The sequence below is a fragment of the Onychomys torridus genome, chromosome 9 (assembly GCF_903995425.1).
Source record: "Onychomys torridus chromosome 9, mOncTor1.1, whole genome shotgun sequence".
Classification (NCBI taxonomy): domain Eukaryota; kingdom Metazoa; phylum Chordata; class Mammalia; order Rodentia; family Cricetidae; genus Onychomys; species Onychomys torridus.
In genome coordinates this window covers 50644787-50659141 of record NC_050451.1, presented here as the reverse complement: position 1 = coordinate 50659141, position 14355 = coordinate 50644787, and positions in this window count along the sequence as shown.

The following is a 14355-nucleotide window of genomic DNA, read 5'->3' as shown; positions in this document are numbered from 1 at the left end:
GTAGCATTCATTCCAACAACCTTGCAGTCAACCCTAGCTCAGGAGCAAAATCCCATGCAGAGAATTCAGTCCCCTGCTCCTCACAAATCCACGCAGGGGAGACCACAAGCGCGGGCGGGGGGGGGGGGGGGGGGGGGGGGGCTTGCAGCTGTGTGGAGACCAGTCACTGTTCAGCAGGTGGCTCGCTGTAAATTCTACATGAAATCTTGCTTTTAATTCCACGGAAAATCTGAATGTTTTCCTTGGGTACCTATTAATGGCAAGAAGGAAAGCTAAAAACAAAAACAAAACAAAATAGAAAAGAAATGTAGAAAATGGGAGGGGAGAGCAAGAGAGGGAGCTATGTGAAGGAGGACCGGTGAACTTGTAGGCAATGACGTCTGTACTTGGCTCATTCTAGCTTGGCCATACTCTATAAAAATGCTGCAGTTAAGAGTTCAATGAACCTTGATTCCTTGTCAGATTAGCAAAGTCCTCACCATCAGGCTGTAAAGTTTCTCATGCTTATGTCTCAGAGGCTCCAGGTTGAGTGAGGCCACAGAGAAACTGCAGCCAGGCCTCGCCTCAGTCAATTGCCTTCTGAATTCTGAGACTACAGATGGAGCCTGTCTTCCAGTTTAGCTGAGCACATGGCACCAGACAAGATTTATCTTCTGTCTTCAGCTAGGTAAACTCAGAACCAGACCCTGAAAGGACGTGTGGCTCTTTGGTATTTTTGTCCTTTAGACAGTTGGATGAATACTTTCTGGATCATGTCTCTCACAAGAGCAGGAGTAGTCAGTTACCCTCAACTTGAAAATGAAACCCATGTGTTGAATGTCAATACCTTCCCCAAACCCTTTAGTTACTCACATCTAAACATAAAGTGAGAGAGAAATAAGCATCCCATGAGGCAGCTGGCACATCCGTGTTTTGATAGCTTGCTTCTAACTTCAATTAACTGTCCAATGGTTGCTGGCCAGAGCACGGCCAGGAATTACATATGTGGGTTGGCAGTGACATAAGGGCGCTATCATAGAGATGAAGGCAAAGAAAGCAGAACTATGCTAACTTTCAGAGAAATGGCCACATGACATATTCATTTCTGCATTTCTGTCCTAAGGAAATGCTGGTAAGAAAAAAAAAATCCACAATTTTATGTTTCATAAAACAAATCTGAACTTATTTTGGACAATAGCAAGATAATTAAAACACAGGCTATCTTCTTATATTCAATCTCTCTTCCTATTTCACTATATAGCTGGGTCTGACCACAAACTGACAGAGATCCACCTGACTCTGCCTCCCCAGTGCTGAGATCAAAGGTGGGCCACCACATCTGGTTTATGTTGTGTCTTAATCTAGAAAGGAGGCCACTGGAGAAAGAGCATATTTCTGGGGAGGGGTGTGCTTATGAATACATGTATCTTATTGACTTTATTCAGTTTACAGCCAGATAGTTTTTAATTTTGAATTATTTGGTCTTTTCTCTTTTGTTTTTGTTTTGCATTTTTTGAGACATGGTTTCTCTGTATAACAGCCCTGGCTATCCTGGAACTCGCTTTGTAGACCAGGATGGCCTCAAACTCACAGTGCTCTTTTGATAAGGGCTGGGCATCATTATTTAATGATGCATATGTGAAACTGTGACTCTTTTAATGCTCTGTAGTCATCAGGAGCCATCAGACATGAACATAGTACTCTAGGCTATTATGTTAACACCAATGAAAATATGTACTCAATTCCTGTGCTTAATCTTCCCCACTAACTTCTAATATATTATTACTTTTTTATTTGCTAATATTCTAAGTATTAAAAATATCTTTAGCTTTGGATTTTAGCCATGATGTTTAGAATAATTCACTTTGGTTCTTCCTCTATTTTGTTTTCCACTTACCTGTGCTTGAGGATTGAACTTGGGATCTTTTTAATGCCACACAATCACTCTATCTATCACTGTGCTTCAGCTCCAGTCTTCGTACATAGTCTCACCATGTAGACTAGCCTGGCGTAGAACTGACTCTGAAGTCCAGGCTGGCCTCAAACTCATAACCTCCTAACTCTACCTCATAAACACTAGGATGACAAGTGTGAGCCACCCAAAGTACAAGCCAGCATAAGTGTGAGCCACTACAAATGTGAGCCACCACCAAGTGTGAACCACCCATGACACCTTTCTACTTCAACAACCAATAATTCTCTTTTAAAGTTTGACTCCAGCTATAGCTGGTTTGTGAACAGAATCAGCACCCAGTGTGGTCTGGAGATGTACTGTACATGCATTTCAATCACAAAGATGGCAATATGTTTATTTCAACCAAAATACAACCTCCGTAGCTCATGCTTCTATCTAAATATCTATCCAACTCTCCTTCAAATATTTTTAATAGGCCCTTCATGGGGCCGTGGTGTATGGTAGGCCCCCTTGAAATGGTTCACCTACCATCTCTACCACCTATCTCCATCAGTTTTTCTGTTTTGATAAGAGAACATTGGAATCTGACTGACTTATAAGGAGTGTGGGTTTATGTTGACTCATGCTCTGAAGAAGAGGAAATCTAAGAGCATGAGCTGTCTTCTCAGCTTCTGGGGAGGCCTTGTGCTGCTTTAGTTCACAAGGGTGTATATAAAATGTAGAAGAAAACATGAGCATCAATGTCACTTCTAAAGGACCCATTCCTATGGGAACATATCCATTTCCAACGGAACTAGCTGAGCTCTGTAAGGAATGCACCAACCACTCTCAGTGATCTAATGACTTGTTATACTGTGGGTGCTGCCTAGTTCTTGCCAACTTGACACAAGCTCAGTGTCTTAGTGCCACCAATAGTCCAATAGTGCCACTCCCTAGAAGCTGGGGTGCCAATTGTATTCAAAGTATCACACTTACGGCTGTGACACTATGACCACGACAACTCTTACAAAGGAAAACATATAATTGGGGTGGCTAGCTTACAGTTCAGAGGTTCAGTGCATTATCATCCTTGTGGGGAGCACAGTGGCATGCAGGCAGACATGGTGCCAGCTACATCTTGATCAGAAGGTAACAGGAAGAGGCCCGTGACACTGGGCAGTATCCTGAACACAGGAAAGTTCAAAGCCCATCCCCACAGTTACACCCTTTCTCCAACAAGGCCATAGCTACTCCAACAAAGCCACACCTAAGAGCGCCACTCTCTATGAGCTTATGGGGCCAATTACATTTAAACTACCACACTCGGTCATCTAGGAAGAGGGAACCTCAACTGAGAAAATGTCCCTACCACATTGGCCTGTAGGCAAGTCTGTGGGACATTTTCCTTATTAGTGACTAATACGGGAGGGCCACCTCTGGGCTGGTGGTCCCAGGTTGTATGACAAAACATTCTGAGCAAGCCATGAGGAAGGAGCAAGCCAGTAAGCAGCACTCCTCCATGGTCTCTGCCTCAGTTCCTGCCTCCAGGTTGCTGCCATGAGTTCCTGCCCTGACTTCCCTGGATGATGGACTGTAACTTGAAAGAGAAAAGAAACCCTTTTCTCCCCAAGTTGCTTTAGGTTGTGGTTTTCTTTTTTCTTTTCTTTTCTTTTCTTTTTTTTTTTTTGAGCTGAGGATCGAACCCAGGTCCTTGCGCTTGCTAGGCAAGTGCTCTACCACTGAACTAAATCCCCAACCCCGGGTTGTGGTTTTCATTGTAGCAAGAGAAGACAAACTGAGACACTGTGGCTATAGCAACCACATATCAGCAGGTTTCAAAGAGACCAGTCATGTTGAAGTCTAACTGGCAAAATAAATAATAGCACAGGTGGTTGTGATGACAGTTGTCTCTACAATGGATTGGTCTCAAGGTACTCATGAGTTTTACTTCAAAACAACAAGGGTAAGTGAACAATTTTAGTAAAATGTGCTGGTGGGATAGCTGAGGATAGGCCGGATCGACAGCTGGCTGTGTGAGGGACACCCAAAACTAGCAAACCGTCAAGAGTTGGGGCTTGAGATCTCTGCACAAGACCATATGACTTTGAGGAGACACAGAAAAATAGGAGTGACACCCAGAGTGCCCTGCCCTGTCCATTTCATAGCCCTACTCCCTACCCCACCTAGCTCATTGCCTTAACTCAAGAAATCTTGGTTGAAGTTGACTGTGATCCTTTGGGCAAGTCTACTTCTCCCTCTCTCCCTCCCTCCTCCCTGTCTCCATCCCTCCTCCCTCCTCCCTGTTGCCATCCCTCCCTCCTCCCTCCTCCCTCCTCCCTGTTGCCATCCCTCCCTCCCCCTCCCTCCCTCCTCCCTCTTCCCTCCCTTCTCCACCCTCCCCACTCCCTCCACTATCCCCACTCCTTCTAGTCTCCCCACTCCCTCCTGCCCTCCACTTTCTGTCCTTCCCTTTTTCTCCCTTTCTTCCCCTTCCTTCCTTTCCCTCACCCCTTCCTGCTGCCCTCCACCCATTCCTTCTCCCCCACTCTCCATTCTACATTCTTCTCCTGTGTTCCAACCCCATCCTCTCCCCCTTTCCCTTCCTTCATTAAATATGGGACATATGGGTGGTGCCTAGTTCTGAGCCAGATGCAGGAAGTCCCAAGAAAGGCAGTTCTGTCCCTGGAGAACCTAGAGGAGGATCAGGGCTAGGAGGAAGCCGTGTATAGGCAGTAGAGTGCACAGATGAGGTTTAAATCCCAACTGGAGATTACATAAGCAGCCCCGAGAAGATCTTAGCCATGTTTACAGGGGATACATGCCTATTGAAATGATTCATCCAGGAGCTTGGAAGATGAAGGTATAAAAAAAGAAAAAAAAAAAATCTTCCCAGTGGTTCCTTGGGAATCTGGTTGAAGTAAATCTTAAGAAAACGTTCTAAGTCCTAATTACCAGAATCACCTGGGAGCACCCCAAGAGCCCCCCTGAATCTGCAGTGTGTCAGAGGCCTTTGGGACTCAGGTAAGAGCTGGGGAGCTTGTCTTGAAGCCGGCCCACAGAGGAGATCACCGGCCTGCTGCACCTCTACAGCGACTGTGAGATCTGACTAAAAGCAGGGAGCTGAGGCCTGGCCAGCATCTCTTTCTACCACTTGGACTGGAGGAAGTTTCTCCAGGCCTCCACACTCCGGGGAAAAGTGTCTCTTTGTCCTTCCAGAAGACCTGATACAGAAAAGCCTCCAGACACAGCTACCCAGAATGGTAGAGCCACTGTGGCATGTGGCCAGGCCAAGGAGTCCCAGAACAGGAAGAGGTCTTGGAGTCTCTGTTTCACTTACCAACGTGAGCCAGGCAACCCCATGTTCAGAGGCAGCTGTCTGTTACCTGACAGCTGTTGCCACACAAAAGAAGAAAGGACACCCGGAACTTCTCGGGTGCCCCTCACTCTTCCTGCTCCTGCTGTGGGGAATACACCCAATTTCCCTTTCAACACTTGAGATCCTTTACCAACACATCAAGACTTTCCTCTCTAGTAAATCCCCTGGCATCTGCCAAATGTTGAGTATAAAATAATTCACAACACACACACACACACACACACACACACACACACACACACACACACGCCCCATCAGGCTTTTCTAGGTTATTAACATCTCACAGTAGGAAAGACAAGGAAAGCTCCTTGGGCAGCCCAGCTGGCCAGTGGTTTCCGAGGAAGCAGGAAGATTGGGGTCCTATCCTTTACCCTCAGTACCACGAGGACACTTGGAGAAAGGTGTCATCCTAACCCTAGCATGCATTAACCCCTCCTTCTGACAGAGGTCAACCTCATTCTTGGAAGTTTGATTACAGTTCCTGGACAGTCAGTAAAGAAGCGGGCACAGAGTGAGGAGTCCAGGATGCTTTCCTAGCCCAGGCCCTGCTGGACTTGGGTGGATCGTGCCCTTTTGGTAGTAACATTCTGCCTCCATATGAGAGCCGTGCCCTGGGGGCCCATCCTTCCTATGCTGCCCAGGGCTGGAAGAGGTGCCCACAAGCAAGACAGGATACTTGTCTCTAGACTAGATAGTGACCAGCAGCGTAAGGAGAGGAACAGTCACAGTGTGTGCTATGCCCACTGTCCCGACACTGACAAGACAGCCTTCTCCCTTCCCCTTCCCTCAGTCTCCCACCACAGTGTGGAAGCCACCCCACTGCCACGGTCAGGCCGGCATCGGTTTCAGCAGTTCGTCACCCAGGGAATCTGGGTGGCTCTAGCGGCAGCAGCTCCATTTGACTGTTCATCTTTGTCACCTTGTCCCCTACACTAAAACTTCTGCCTGAGGTGTCAAGCCCAAAGGACCACTCATCAGAGGGCTGCATGTCAGAACCACAGTGGGGAGACATTTGGAAACACCCCTGACTGAGGAAGGAGAGAGTCTGCTCCAGAGATGCCCTGGGCTCTGATGAGTTGCTGTGGGAGTGGGAAGGTTGCCACATCTCCCAGCACACTCACTCAGGCTTGCGGAGAGGAAAGACTGGTTTAGACCAGGCAAGGAGCCCAGCGTAAACTTAACTGTCTCTCACGGGTGTCGAGGCACACAATAAAAGTCTCCCCGTCACTGGGCTACAACAGCTGGCAGTGAGGCCTTTCTGACAGCTGGAAGCAGACACCTTGAAGGCTGCTGGGAGGATATCCCATAATTTCTGGGACTCTTTCTAGATATTTCCATCATTCTTCCAGCATGGCTACTTCCCTAAGCTGGGAACATAAGATTCGAAAAGCTTTAAGTGGGGCCTTTTCTGTTTCAGACTGAAGACAGGGCAGCTCCATCTCTGGCGGCAGGGTGAACAGCCAACACTTATCCTTGTCCCTTTCTTCCTCATCAACAAAACCTTTTCGTTTGTTTTGTTTTGTTGACACTAAAGTTAGCATATCAAGCTCTTTCCAGCCCTTTTCACAGTTGAGCTATTATGCTCTTTTAGCTCATCCCCCACTCCATCCTCTCGGTCTCTCTCTGCCTGATTCTATTCTTCCCCGTAAGCAGACATCTCTGCTACCCTCATGCCAGGTGCATTCTATTACCCTCTCTCTGTGTGCCCTAGAGGTGTTTGGTGTTGCAATTCAAGGTGGCTACGTGACTAAGCTCCAGTTTAACGATGTATAAATGGAGTTTCTGGAAACAATTTGCTGCCATTTCCTATTTCCCACTTTATTTTCTCCTGGCTTTGGAAACACAATGCGCTCCGGTGGTACGGCAGCCACTTTGCAATCATGAGGCGAGCTTACAGACGAGATCTCAATTAAAGATGGTGAGATGGGGGAGATAGAAACTTACTGCGTTGCAAAGCCCTACACTGCCTAATCTAATCATGTTATGTTTTCATACTCTTTTTCAAAACCTGTATTCAGCGTTCTGCTTTCAGTTTCTTCACGATCACTTTAGTCATTTATCTTGAAAAGAAGAAGAAGAAAAAAAAAAACATTTTTATTGAGTATTTACCTCCCTTGTGCTAGGTACCTTGCTAGGTGAGATCATGAGCTTTATTTTATGGAGCTTACATTCTAGCAGAGAAGGGACATCTAAAGTGTCAAGTGTGTGGTATATAAGAGAGTCACTGTGCTAGTCAAAAAGTAAATAAAATAGACCAAGAGTGCAGTGTTGAAGGTTCACGGAGGGTGGAGGGAAGAGGCTACTAGTTTAGAGGTGTCTAGGGGAGTTGGGATTGAAACAGCAACATCTGAATTCAGACCAAGGGAGATGAGGGAGCCAACATGGAGGGCATTTACAGCGAGATCAGTTCAAAGGCTCTGGGGCAAGAGGGCACCCACCTGGCATATTTAAGGAACAAGGGTGAGGGAAAGAAAGGGGGAGGGGGAGGAGAAGGGGGAGGGAGAAGAAAACAGTTTTGAAATTTGATGAAGAGAAATGAAGAGTCATAGGACAGAGGACACTTCAGTTTGCTTAAGATTTCACAATGAAGTTATAGTTCATAAAACAAACAAAAAGCTTTAAAACCTGTCATGAAGTGTCACGGCACGGGCATGTGGGTTCATGTGCATCTGTCAAAAGAAAACTCAGAGGCACTTTAAGAATGAATTTAGTCTTTCCTGGCTGCAGGGGGATCCAGACTCTAAGGACTGAAACACTTTCCCTTTGCCTAGGACATTTTTATTTTTCTCTATGTTTACAGTTTAGCCAGTTGATTTCCACATGTTCAAAACAACCTAAAAGAAGCTCCCAAAAGTACACTGCCAAGTGCAAATTCCTCCATTCATCAGGTACTATGGTTTTCCAAGTTTCCTGAACCAAGTTTTTGCATAGGCCTTTGTATCCTTGGGAGACTCTGAGACAAGATTCACATAGGCGGACAAGAGAAGCAAAAGGTGTCTGCTGAACAAAAGATTGGTTAGAGCAAGGTGCTATTCTCCAGGGGCAGGCCAGTGGGAAAGCCACCACAAAGACCACTCTGTATGGACCTGCTGGGTTTCCATGGAGAGAGCTCCAGGTGGGCATGGACAGCTACTGTGCTCACTGGCCGGCTTTTCCCGTGAGCATCATCTGACTCCTGTATCCTACAGGGTTCTGCTCATTAACAGGTGAGAAATCCTGCAGTGTTGGAGTTCTTTAAATTTGGCTTCCCATGTAATGGTGCAAGCTTGGCCCTTCATCCCCGGGGACCTGAATTAGGTTGGATTTATGAAGCAGCAACAAAGCTTAAGAAGAAACTTTGTGTAGTTCACTGTGGCTTACGCCAGCGGCACCTCTGTTTCCCTGTGACCACCGGGATCAATTAGGACCTACTTGCTGCAAAAGAATTCAAATTAATTTGAGCGAATCAAAGGCAGATTAAAATGGAAGACACTGGCCCATCATGCAGGGGCCATTGGGAGTCCTGACCAAGCTCTTGAAGATCCATAGCCTAAAGGGCGTTCTGATTTCCTTGCATTTTCATTTAACCAAAGGAAAGCATCTCCCTCCCTCCTGCCCTCCCTACAGGATCAGAATGCCCGACGGAGAACTTATTCCAGACCACCTTGGAAAGATTGCAGTTTCATCAGTTCGTTTTTAGCTCCATCTCAAAACACCTTAAGAAGTGGCAGAGCGTGGAAGGGATAGAAGCCAGACCCTTGTCTTTGTCCCCACCAAGCCCTGTAAAACTCTCTCTCTGCATACTACCTGTTTCAATCTTTCATTGTTCCCAAGACTGTGAAATCTCACTTTTGGGTAAAACCCACAGGTGGCCTCAGGATACACCCTGCCCTGGAGGTGCTTATGGCCCCCCTGGGGACAGCGGCAAGGAGGAAGGGAAGGTGTCAGCTTTCAGCACCCCTCTGGCTGTGCCCAGGTCTTGTGAGACATTCTTTCTGTAAAGGGTATTTAGCTCCAAGAGTACTGAGGATGTTTAAAAAACAATGAGGTTTAGAAATAACAAAAGGCAGATGTTGACTTGTTTTGTGAAAAGTGAAATCAGAAAATGAGACATCCATGGCCCCAGCAGATGTAATTTGAGGCAGAAATACTTCATGTTGGCTCCCAGCCCTGCTGGTGCCCAAGATACTCCTTGGGATTGTGTTAAGAGCCATGCAATGTTCCTTGCAAAACACTGCACCATCCACTGGATTTCAGGACGCTGGGAGGGTGACGGGTTTTCCTTTTCTCCAACTTTCCTACAAACTTGTCACAAGTACAAGAGTCTCAGGTGGTAGGAATGTCATCTCAAAGGTGGCTTTAGCGGGGCCATTTTACAGTGCTGCTAATTAATATCTATCTTTTCTTGTCTGCGGCTTGGCCATCTCAGCAAAGTAGATCTCAGCAAAGTAAACTCAGTGTCCCTCTTTCCTGGGAGACCTGAACTGTCTCATGTTGTGTCCCCACAGATATTTCCAGGCTCCTCCCCTCTCCACCCCTGACTGGACTGTTGTAGGAAGGAAAAGCTACAGTTGGAGGAACAGCGGGACAGGTGGGCCCCACCTCCTTCTACTCCATCTTCTGCTCAAGGGACATTGGGAAAGCTAGGCTATTTAATTGTTTAAGCACTTCCTTTCTGCCAGTACCTCCATGTGGCTTAATGTTCTTCTGAACTGGAGTCTTCATGGCACAAGACCATCTTTCTGGAGAGGAAGCCACAAGTGTGTTATGAGAGAATGGGAGAAAATGCACATCTGTGTGTGAGAATGTGGAGGGCACAGTGTAAACGTTGTGAGTGCAGGAGTTAGCACTGGGTGAATTCCTCAGAGTAACTATTCAGTTGGCGTCTTATTCTGGAGCCCTGGCTAAGAAGTCTATGCACCATCTCCAAACACATCCATTCCAAAGGAGATACTGCAACACTACCTCTCCTAAGATAGATGACCCAAGTACAACTTAGCAAGTGAATGTGAGGCAACACGAACCCCACAGATGACTCTTGCTAAGTGGCCACCTTACCTTGTCTTTTTCTTCTCCCCAGTAGTGGATGTGACTAAGTGTGAGATTTAAGTAGGGTGGACTAGGTTGGGAATCCAGCTGTGGCATTCCTCACTATGAAGATGTATGATTGACTAAATGTCTCCAAGTCCCAATTTCTTCATTCATAAATACTGCCTAATAATGTCCAACTCACAGGGAGACACGGAGAATTTATTCAGATCATTGCCTGCCACATAAATACAGTTCTCTGGCCAGATTAAACAAAGACAGGAAAAATTCTTTCCATACGTTCAGGTAAATAATTTGCAAGGTTCAAATTGCCTTCAAATTTGCCAACAGAGATTTCAAACTCATGTTCCTTGGTGTGATGGGGATGGCTTAAGGTGCTGCAGCTGGACACGCAGGCCTTGAGCTGTTTCTTACCGGAACACTAGAGAGCTGCACACTCCTTAGACACACATGGACTCTTCTTGCTGTGCCTTTAGCAGGCCTGGACCACCAAGTTGTCCACTCAGGGGACAGTGCTGGACTGCTTCTCCCTTCCAAGGTCTGTCTTCTTGGGACCCACAGTCCCCATCGGCACACAATAAACTGCTGCCGATGGTGGGCCTCAGGTGCCATACCACACCGGACAGAGGCATCTTTGGGGGAAAACACAAAGCCAAGATGCCTGGTTCCCTCAGTCCTCATGGAGCAGGCCGCCGGACTGAGCCACTAGGTAAGGAAGCCCTTGCTCTGCTATCAGGGGAAATCCCGGTGCTGTCAAAGCCAATGAACTGAGGAGTCAGAAGCAAGTTCAAATTCTTCAGCTGTCACTAGGATGTAAGGAGGGGGAGGGGAATGGGGAAAACCTATTCTGACTTCAATTCCATGCTATAACTCCATTCTGGAATGCTTTCCAGAGTCTGCAAGGCTAAACACTCTATTTCCCAGGCCCTGGGGGTTAGCATTCACTTGGTGCAGTGATTGGAGATACTGTTTGAGAATTAGATTTGGAATCAGTTATATGGTGCCGGAGGTTAAGTTCCCCAGAAAGAGATTTCTCTGTAGAGATTCACATGAGGAAGGTTTAGGAAGGACTGACTTCCTTCAACACTAGAAAGACAGGAGGGAATCAGAAATTGATGGAGGAAGACGTTGTCTTTGAATGTACTTATAGTAAAAGAATCCTCAGTCTATTCCCATGGGGTGCTCTGGAAGACGGAGAGTCACCCAGTCAATGAGAATGATGCCCTCACTCTGCTTCTCTTGGTCACCAGGTGTGGGCTTGGGATGTGGCAGCACCCATCTATTGAAGCCAATTTCCAAATATAGAAACAGCTGTCCTAGCATCCGGGAGGACAGGTGCCTACATCCTGAACAGTCAGTGTGGATGGTCTATGCCAGATCCCAGATCCCAGAGAGGAGCACCTACGGACTGCTTGAGTCCACTTGCTTGTACTAGTTCTCCTATCTGCGTGTAGGTTAGTCCTTCCTTCCTTCCTTCCTTCCTTCTTTCTTTCCTTCCTTCCTTCCTTCCTTCCTTCCTTCCTTCCTTTCTTTCTGTCTTTCTTTCTTCATTTCTCTCTCTCTTTCTATCTGTCTACCTGTCTTTCTTCCTTTCCCTCTTTCTGTCTGTCTGTCTTTCTTTCTCTCTGTCTGTCTGTCTTTCTTTCTTTCCTGGGAATTTTTACAAAAGACAAGCTGGTCAACGGAACTTGGCCATCTTAAACCTACAGATCATGATTTGACTTCCCCCACCCAGGTCTAGTTTCCCTTAAATCTTCGCTCAGGTGACTGGATGGTGGATGGTAGGTTCAGCAGGCTTCTCACAGCCTCTGTACCTCTGTATGTGTGTCCTTTTATTGTCAGTCTTAGTCATATGGAAGGTGTCAACACAAGCTTGTGGTTTCATCTTTTGTGTAATGAGTTCTTATCTCCTCCTGCTGATCGGGGACAGTTATTATTACTTAGCTCCTGACTCCTTTCCTTGAATTCTGGTCTCTTTATCTGAGGAGCAATAAAGACTAAAGCTGTAGGACTAAGAAACACAAATCCCCCAAAGCAGGTCATGGGGAATGTGGAACTCAGACTATTCATCTAACCTATGCTTTCTAGGTACATGTTCTACTGCGGCCATGGCACCATATGATGCGGGTTGGTTTCCAAGGTACAGTGTCCTGGAGGCTATTGTCATCCATCTAAGAATGAAGCTGCATCTTTCTTCTCCTCTGTTGGTTAGTAGTTAGGGGCACACTGTGTGGGCCACATAGATATATGGAGAAAACACCAGCGCTAGAGTGACAGGCCACTGGGGCCACATATCAGTGGTGCCTGAGCCAGCCACACTACTTCTCTCTGGCAATAGATGTTGCTGGGCTACCAAATATCTGACCTGAAGGATTGAACAGGGCCCAGTCAGGCCCAGTCATGCCCTGGGACCTGACTTTCAAATGGAGTAGAAGGGGATCCATTGCATCCACTTTTTCAGAAAAAAAAAACATTTTAAAGATGTACTTGTTTTTACTTTTTATATTTTATTATTTATATTTATAATTTATTATATATAATACATATACATTATGTATAAGTATCTGCCTGCATGCATGTATGTATGTGTACCACATGCATGCCTAATGTTCTCAGAAGCCAGAGGAGGATTTCAGGTTCCCTGGAACTAGAGTTATAGATGGTTGTGAGCTGCCATGTGGGTGCTGGGAATCAAACTCAGAACCTCTGAAAGAGTAGCCAGTCATCTTAATTGCTTAATCTCTGCAGCCCACAAAGGTAACATTTATAAAGCCTATGTAACCTTTATAACAATTTTCTGGATTATCTGGAGATAATTTTGAAAAAACTACCTGGAATTCTTGTTGATGCTCTGTCTGTCCATGCCCACTAATTCAGGGTGTCTAGGGGGACAGGACAGAGAGCTAGACCCTTAACAAGTACTCACAGTCATTCACTTCAGAGAAGACAGAAGACCAAGCACTCTTCTCCGGCCAGCACTATAAGACCTTACCAGTGGCCTCGGGACCTTAAACCTGTAGCAACTGCCCACATAACCCCCTGTGCCTGTGAGAGATTGGATATCCAGAACGTGGCAGTCAAATAGATATCAGACATCACTAGTCAACCCATGAAACTGGTAAAAGCAGAGCTTTGGGTGGTTGTTGTTGCTGTTGTTTTAATTAAAGTGTAGGAGAAAGGTAGGGGAGGAGACCAAAAACAAGGAGCCAAAACACTCCAGGTTTTGAGTGCCAGATTAGCCAACACTAATTTGTTGCCTTTCCTTTAGTTCAGGATTCTTAGGAATCCCTCATGCTTTTTGTCCTCTTGAGAAACAATTCTATGGAACATGCGCTTTTTATGGACTAGTTCCTTTGTCTCAGAGGCAGGGGAAGCATGGCTTGACAGCAATGAATGACCCTGCTGTACAATTACTTAAATATGATCTTCAGCAAAAGTGAAATGACTTGAGGCATCTTAACAAATTGCCAGCTCTAAGTTCAGGAAATAATGGCCTGTGTCAAATTTGTTTATTAGCATGGGCAATTTGTTCTTAACTAGACACGTTTTATACTCGAAGTCATGTTTTACTAGAACTACATAAAGCAGTTGTGCAATTGATGATAAATATGTCACTACTGGTAAGTCATTAATTCAGATGCTGCTAATTAAAACCACGCTCGCTGCCTAGAGCACAGAAAATAAGAATGCATCAGTAAATAAAGTAGATACAGCCAAAGAGCAGATGATGTGAAAGGCAACAAAAAGACAAAGGACGTGGTGTGGGTGTGTGTGAGAGAGACAGAGGACAGACACGGAGAGACAGAGAGTCATCAAGCAGCTATAATTCATATGACAACCTATTGGACACTCTCCTCAGAACTTCTTGGGGAGCATTAAATTACTATGGATGAGGAAACTGATCATCTGAACAGTTCGGCTGGTGAGAACACTTGCTGTGATAGTACACAGGCCATCAGTCTCCCTCTAGGTTCAGTGACAGACCCTGTCTCAAAGAAAAAGTCTTCTTCTGGCCTCCACATGTGTGCACAGGGGCCAGGTACACCAGCATACACACAGATGAGCATCCAACACACAC